Source organism: Perna viridis, chromosome 14, assembly GCF_037379345.1.
Source record: "Perna viridis isolate PV_CMFRI_1.1 ecotype Kerala chromosome 14, ASM3737934v1, whole genome shotgun sequence".
Classification (NCBI taxonomy): domain Eukaryota; kingdom Metazoa; phylum Mollusca; class Bivalvia; order Mytilida; family Mytilidae; genus Perna; species Perna viridis.
This window is the reverse complement of record NC_142458.1, coordinates 32363830-32371817: the sequence shown is the minus strand read 5'-3', so window position 1 is coordinate 32371817 and position 7988 is coordinate 32363830. Positions and strand designations below refer to the sequence as shown.

Sequence of the window (7988 nt, the reverse complement as noted above, 5' to 3'; positions counted from 1 at the left end):
AGTAACAAAAGTAAATGAGCAACTCGGACTCCACTAAAAACTGGGAGCATGGACCAGGTGCACCGGTAGGGTAAACGTCTTCTTAAGAAACGTTCTACCGTGTGTATCCAACGAATAATTCCTTAAGTTAGTTTTACAATAAAATCGATAATGAGGAGTGTATGCGCCGAGCGATTGAAATTGAGTAAGGATCTGTCATTGACAACCGTTAATTCCAGAGATTCTAGGTCGTATGTTTAGTCACGTTACAAACAGAAATTGTTTCTCAGCAGCAAATCTGAAATATTTGCCAGCTCTACTTGTCAGCCTGTTTAAGAAACATTAACACAGAAGTTTGTTTTCGGTTTACATCCGAGATATACATTTACACAAACATGATAAATGGAAATCTGTATTTATGTGGACAAATTATATTTTATTATCAAATATAATCATTAAATTTTCGTTGACTTTATCATGATGCACACTAATTGTCTTAGACGTTGATCGGGCAATGTTCTTGGGTGTCGTTTTTCCGGTCTTTGTATGGGTTAACATTAAATTCTTTAGCAAACTTTTAAAAAAGATATATTCGAAATGCAGACAAGGCAATGCTGAGAATGATCAGTAGAAGGGTTACCGCTCCTAGCCCCTTGCAGATTTGTTCATTGCTTGAACATCCAGGTGTATCGTTTAAGCTTGAACATCCTTCTAAGACTTTCGAAGTTCCAAAAACAACAATTGAAACTAAAAATCCGACCAGTGTAAACACAAACACAACCAAATGGAAAATTACCTGTAGATTAATGTCATTTATTTCTCTTATGTATAGTTGATTGATTTGCATAAACATTAACTACTAGAAACCCCCCCCCCCCCCACTCACACACTCCTCCATTTTATAACATGCACCATTTTGATTTGAGTCCAAATCTAAATAAAAATGCTGTGAAAGTTTCATTCAATTTCATTCAGTGATATAGAAGTACTTGGATTTGAAATTTCATCTTTTGACAGCGTTGTTTACGGAAATTTCCAGCCATTTTAAATAATGTTTTAATTGTAACGTTTAAGAAAATGAATATACTTTTTTTATTGTGCTAACGTCACCTCCGTCACATAGTCAAGCGAGAGAATGGTACCGTGATCGTGAAAGGAGTTTATCAGGATCGTTAACAAAGCTTTTACTACTTTTTGACAAAATTAGGAAATCTGAAAACTTTTCATGGTTGAAATAGCTGTCTCTATTCGCAAAAACCATACATGTATGTAGTAGATAGTTTTGAACTAAGGTACATGTATTAGCATAACGAGAAATGACCATTAAACAAATAGAAATATAGGCACATTACCAAGCTCTAAAAATACTTAATATTTGATTCAGAAAAAAAAATACGCCGAGTGAGTAACTATCCAATTCACTGTCATCTTGAATAGAGGGGCATTTCCGAGTGTATGTACTTTCTCGATTACTTTTGTTAATGGTGTTACAATCGAAGGCCACTTAAATTGAAATTTATTTCTATCATACACGGAAACAATAAAACCGGAAGTTAAAAGCCCCTTGAAGACTTAAATAATGTTTTCATTACTTCTTATGTAGTAATTGACATTAAAAACCACGGAAACATTAGCTAGCATTAAGGATGCAGCTACCGTTACTGTTAGTACGGAGGCTAAATGTCGTTGGTACTATAATTAACACTAAATTAAAGTTAAAAACGAGTTGTTTTTTGTTTTATTTCCGCAACCATATAAATATTGACTCCCCTCTTTCGTCCGCGGAATTCGTCGTGCTGATACAAATTCAGGTGTTTCACTTTTAAGGCAACAAATTCACTATCTCGTCTATTTGGAAAATATTCTTTTATTTTTTTATGGAAAGGCAAAATTGCTAAGAAAAATTGGCAGCCGCATGTCTACAGTTTAAGGGGTGGGGCATAGATTGTATGTAGTATGTATGTAAGAGTATATAATTCAATTCTGTTTACCTATGGTGTAAAAACTCCACAGAATAAACGATGCTTCTTTTGTTATCATATACTATATATTTATGTCTGCTCTGTATTTAGATCTGCACTTTCGAGAAAATTACACTCTGACCTCCGACTTAAATCGATTAAATCAAACCAAATAGTGAACGATAACTCTTACAAAGTGCTAAGTTCGTGTACAATCTATACAAAGGTTATCTCAAAAGCGCAAAACTCAAAGAGAAAATAAGACTGGTTATGTGGTCTATAGCTGCTTCTGAAACAAGAAATAAATATGAAATTGGTGGGTTTTTTACATGCATAAATCACCTTCTGTCTGATTTTTATAAAGACCGGTACTTAAAATCAAGACTTGCCGCCAGTAAGTTTGATTATAGACAATGACTACCTTTTACTCAATTCAAATAATTAAGAAGTTCGCTGAGATATTTTTTTCATGCAGTAAGGCGATCAAAATCAAAATCAGCCCCTCAAGAGGACATAGATATATAGAATACTCTTGGTTAAGAACGTCCATGTTTACATATAACCTTAGAATAATATTTACAAATGTGGAAATATAGTTTTGTATATTTACACGTATTGATAATTTTTATTATTTTTATCAGATACTTATGGCGAAAGTACCAGTGCTGTTTCGGGTTCATCCGGTTTTGTCCTTGACATAAAGTCCAAAGACCGAAAAACAACCACCAACCGTAGCTTTTGCCATTATCTGTAATAGAACATCGACAAAACAAATCATAAAAAAGGCAAGGGTTTTACCAAATGTTAAAAAGGCACCTAATCTCACCGAACAACTTTTTTACCTGAAAGAAGTAGGCAGATTTTTTTCTATATTGGTTCCGGCTCTGTCTTGGTACATATTCTATCAACAATGGATTTATAAATGCATAAATAGTAGCAATTGCGTGCTATGTATTGCTTCGAGGGTAGGTAAGCCTGGATTTTTAAAAATTAATGTCTGATCTGTGTAGTTACATGTACATTCTGTGCGATGTTTCGAATTTTGCACCGCGTACATATGTATTAAGCCAACCCTGTTGTTTTAATGGTTTATGGTATATTAATATGTGTATTATAAGATAATATGATACTCTAACATGATTAACAAATCACAATATCACATACCACGGTGGCCGACAAAAAAGATGCTACATAGGATGGTGGCGATGAGTAGTTCCCTCCATCCATATAAACTACCCCGGCGATTCCACATACCAGTAGTCCTGTCATCATAATTGTGCCCAAAACAAACAGCAGAAAGTGGGATTTGAAAGCGAAAACAGTAGCCATCATGCTATTCTCTGACATGTAATTTTTCGCACGTAAGGTAGCTCGAATCAGGTTTACCTTGATTACTCTTAGTTACAACCATAGTTATCTTAAAGTATTCACTCGGTCAACATAAGATTAATTCAATATAGTGTAGCGAAAGGAGTACTTTACTTACAGATGTAAAGAATGGACTGAGTACGATCTCTACTTTTTGTGGTAGTATAATAACTAATAATGCATTTCCTATGAAATATGAATGTATCGCCATAATTGTAGGAAAGTTTTTCTCCATGATGTGCTGTGTCGTTGTGGACATTATACTACCAATCCTTGAATGAAATTGGAAATCTGAGGCCGAGTCAGATTTCGTAGTAAAAAAATAAAATATGTTTTATTGTAAAGAGTTTGATGTAAACAGGACAAATAAAATCATTGACGCCTTATCAAGGCTTCATCAATTGACACTATCTCGCATAAAAATAAAGTTTTTGTTCCACCGTTATCTGTATATAGTAAGGACCTGTAGTAATTTTCACAAAAAATTGTAAATGTAAAATTAGTCGTAAGTTATGATGGCATAATAGATCAAAGTATTGTGACTTCACAACTTACAACTAAATTTTATTCTTACGATTTGTTTGTGAAAAGGGCTGCTGAAACTAAATAATGTGATTAATTAAGTACCTAATCTTAATTGGAATTGATTAAATTCTGGTATTTATTGATGCAACATATGGTTTACACTATTTTTAAAGATGAATTATTTCATCTTGTGTCATACCGAATCAACCGTTCAACTGAAAGATTATTGTGAGTAGAAATGTATAGGTACGTTTTTTCTATGGAAGAGATTATCTACAAACATCGGAGATACATTATGCAGACAATGGGGGAGAAGTGTCATGTCTATGTGATTTTACAAAATAGTGTATACAAAAAGTTTTTATACCACACCAAACAATTTAATCCTTACTATACTATAAACATCGACTCAAATTGCTATGATAAAGACAACTCTACAAGTGGTGACAATTAGATGTGGGTTTATAAAAACAAAACAACAAAGACAAAAATCAGAAGTCCTATAGAAGTGTCTCTTCCGGAGGCCTACCATTTGTAATACTAGTAGTATAAAACTGTTTCATATTTTTACGTTGTTCAACACATTTCCACATGGAAAGCTGAAGTCAGTTCTATGTGATGTATTTACTAATGTTTTTGAACTACGTACGACACTAAGATATTCACTGTCTAGTATTTTGAAGAGATAATTTTTATTCATAAAACAAACACACTTGTTTTGACAAGAAGTACACTAAATTTAATGTTGTTAGATAATTAAGAATTTTAAGACGTCAATATTTTTGTCGAATTAAAAAATAACGTGCGTTCTACCAGACAATAGGAATATCTTTGTGATAAAATTTTGAGACACTCTTATGAATCTGTAACTTAACAAAATAGAAACAGATAGACCAGTCCTTTATTTTCAGTATCCGTTAAATAAATTTAAATAATACCTATCATATAAATTCTGCAAATTTCAAATTAGTTTCATCTCTAAGAGTAATCAAGGTAACCAATATTCTAATGGAAATAAAAAAAAGTAATCCAGAGATAAAGAGCAGAGAGGGAAGGGTAATCAAGGGAACCAAGGTTATAGCGGTAATCAAAAGAATGCAATCCAGGTACAAAGACCAGACATGGAAAACAGACATTCACTACAAAGAACATAAAGTAACTAAAATCATACATACAAAGTAACAAAAGTAAATGAGCAACTCGGACTCCACTAAAAACTGGGAGCATGGACCAGGTGCACCGGTAGGGTAAGCTTCCTCTGCTTTTCTAGAAACACCCGCCGAGTTGCTCAGAGAAATCAGACAATACAACAAAGAACATAAAACAACCAAAATAATGCATACAAAATACCAAGAGCAAATTAGCAACTCAAACTCCACTAAAAACTTGGAGCATGGACTAGTTGCACCGGTAAGGTAAGCATCCCTTGCTTTTGTAGAATCCTACTTGTAAGAAACACAGCGCGGCACTAAATGTCTGCGTAGTAACGGCAAGCTCTAGTATAATTAAGGAGTTGTTATAAGGAAACTCCAATGTTGGTGTTGAAGGGATGTTGCTAATATGGAATTAAAAGTCATCACGTTTGTCCTACAACTTGGTCAATAGCTTTGCCTTCCTATCGATCTTTAAGTGTAGGTCAAGATATGAGTCTGACGTCATGGTGTCTGTAGTGTCCTTTATCTCAAGTTATTATTATTATTGGGGTAAATGCAATGTATTACATCCCTGAAACCAGGATTGTTAAATGATAATAGCGGTAAGTGATCTCAAATGATCTGTTTAAAATGATGGCCACAAGTCTGTTTATTGAGGAGGTAGGTTCAAAACAAGAGTGTCAAGACTTGTTTTGTAAAAGGGAGTATTGTAAAGTGAGAGGTATAGAAAAGAGCTTAGTTCGGATGTGATGAAGTCCAAGAGGTTATTGTATACAAGGAAGAAGACAATATATGGAGGCATCATGCATCTTAGACTTCGTTTTTTTTTAATTTTGAGCAAAGAAAGTAACTTTCCAACCCAACAGTCTGGTTAAATGTCTGATTGGAGCAATGTACACCAGTATCATATTGGTCATAAATTACACGTGTTATAGTTCTTTGATTGAAAAACTACAAGTAAATGTTAAATCATCACAAAATTAGTTGATAAATTGTCAAAACAAAATCAAAAATCGCCATATCTAAAATTGGGTGTTTTTTTCTATATATTAAGATGTATACATAAACATGTATAAAATTGAATTATTTTAGTTTAGTGAATTCCTGGGGGTGTTTTTTCAAGACATTTAAAAAAAACAACTATTGATCTCGTCTATATGCGTCTTTGTAAAGTGCACGTGTTTTATGTACATATGACCTTAAAAGTATTTCTGATATGACGTTAAGTAGATATGAATTATACAAAGGACGATGAGGCCTTGTGGTTTGAAATTATCCTTCCGGTGTGTGTTATTATTTATTTCAGTACTAATCGAAGAAAAAAAGGTAAGCAGTGGAGCAAAGAGACTTGGCAGAACTGTTGTGGTATACTGTTCATGGAAATGAACTCACAAGTAAATGAAATAATTTGGCTCTTCAGAAACGTCACAAATCGATTACGTTAAAAGTACTTTAATTCGTGGATACAAATTTGTGTGGGTTACGGAAGAAACACAAGTCCTTAGATTTTTGAAAGCTTGGTTTTGAGGTTTTCAGGATACATATCAATTTGAATTTTCTTTATTGGAAACCAAATTTCGTGGTTTTGCCACACTTCCCCTACCATAAGAGTCTTCATTTCGTGACGAACTCTTACAAAACTACCTAAAGCAGCAATTAAAAACCCATGCGTTTTTCCGACGCAGTCGTTATAGCTTCGCTTTTTACCCTTTGACCTTAAGGACGCTCTTCTATGGAAACACAAGTCACCTTTTTCCAGATTGGCCAAATACAGATAACTTAGTGGCGGTCGAAAAATCTGTATCGAAAATATGGAATTGCATTCTTTTGATTTCCGCTAGAATCTTGGTTCCCTTGATTACTTTTTCTAGGTAGAAATGTTTCCTACATTATAACAGTGCGCTCTACCTCTTTAACAGCAAACGCTTTTGTGTTAAATAGACGTCACAGAAACTGAATCTATAATACAAAATGTACTTATGTTGTGAAAACGTACTTTCCATATAATTATTATATAGATAGCAGTGTGTTATCGAATGTTTCCAATGAAATAGATTTCGATAATTCACACTGTGAAATAAATTTCGTAATTTTTGAAATTTTTGAAATCTTATTAATCTATACAATAAATACGATAACCAATTGGTTATCGTGAATAACCAAAATATGATTACCCATGCCAAGAACGCAGTAAGAGTTAATTCGTGCGCGGAACGAGTTCCGCACACTCGTTAAATCTATGGGTTCTTCGGCACTCGTGATCATATTTTGGTTATTCACTCCTTCCAAATAGTTATTGTATTATTATTTCCAAAGAAGTTTTAAAATAATTTAGGTTTTAAAGGGGCAATATTTTATCAAACGCGTGTTCTATATATATACATGTTAGTGCTAATTTTAGTAACAATGCTTCATGTTTGAACACGCCAAGAATTTATGACAAATACCAAAAATTAGCAATTCTTATAAAGTAACGTTTTAAACGGATTAAATTAAATAAAGCGGGTTGATATTGTTGCGATATTCAACTTTCATGAATTTCTTTATATTTCCTTCGAAATATTTTGGCGTTTGACAATTGGCATCTACCATAACTTTTCATATCATGCCAAGCTGTTCATATAACATCGTTGATGATGGACTATCGCAAAGTCTCTAAACGTTCAAGAAGTAGATAAAACGGTCAAATCATAGAGAAGAGACAGTATCTATACTAGAAAATTAGCAAATGTTTTTGTCATTTTAACCACTTTTGTACCTCATTGAGACAAAACTTCAGAAGTTTTTTTATTACTCTTCGAACTTTTCTGTCCACAAAACGAAGTAAATTAGGGGTATATAGGTATCACTAGTCTACCAAATTCCACGGCCGTCTAATTGAAGAATAATACAAAATATGTACCCCGATCCTAAACAAAAAAATTGGCAACTTTTTCAATGTCAAAACCGCAAGAGTATTCATGATTCTGGAAAGGTGGCCAATTCGGTATTTTCTGTCTAT

General features: G+C 33.5%; 1 pseudogene; it reads right to left on the bottom strand.

Moving 5' to 3' along the window:
* Positions 1 to 408: 408 nt before the first annotated feature.
* On the bottom strand, positions 409 to 3269 carry LOC148599016 (uncharacterized; annotated as a pseudogene).
* Positions 3270 to 7988: the final 4719 nt, after the last annotated feature.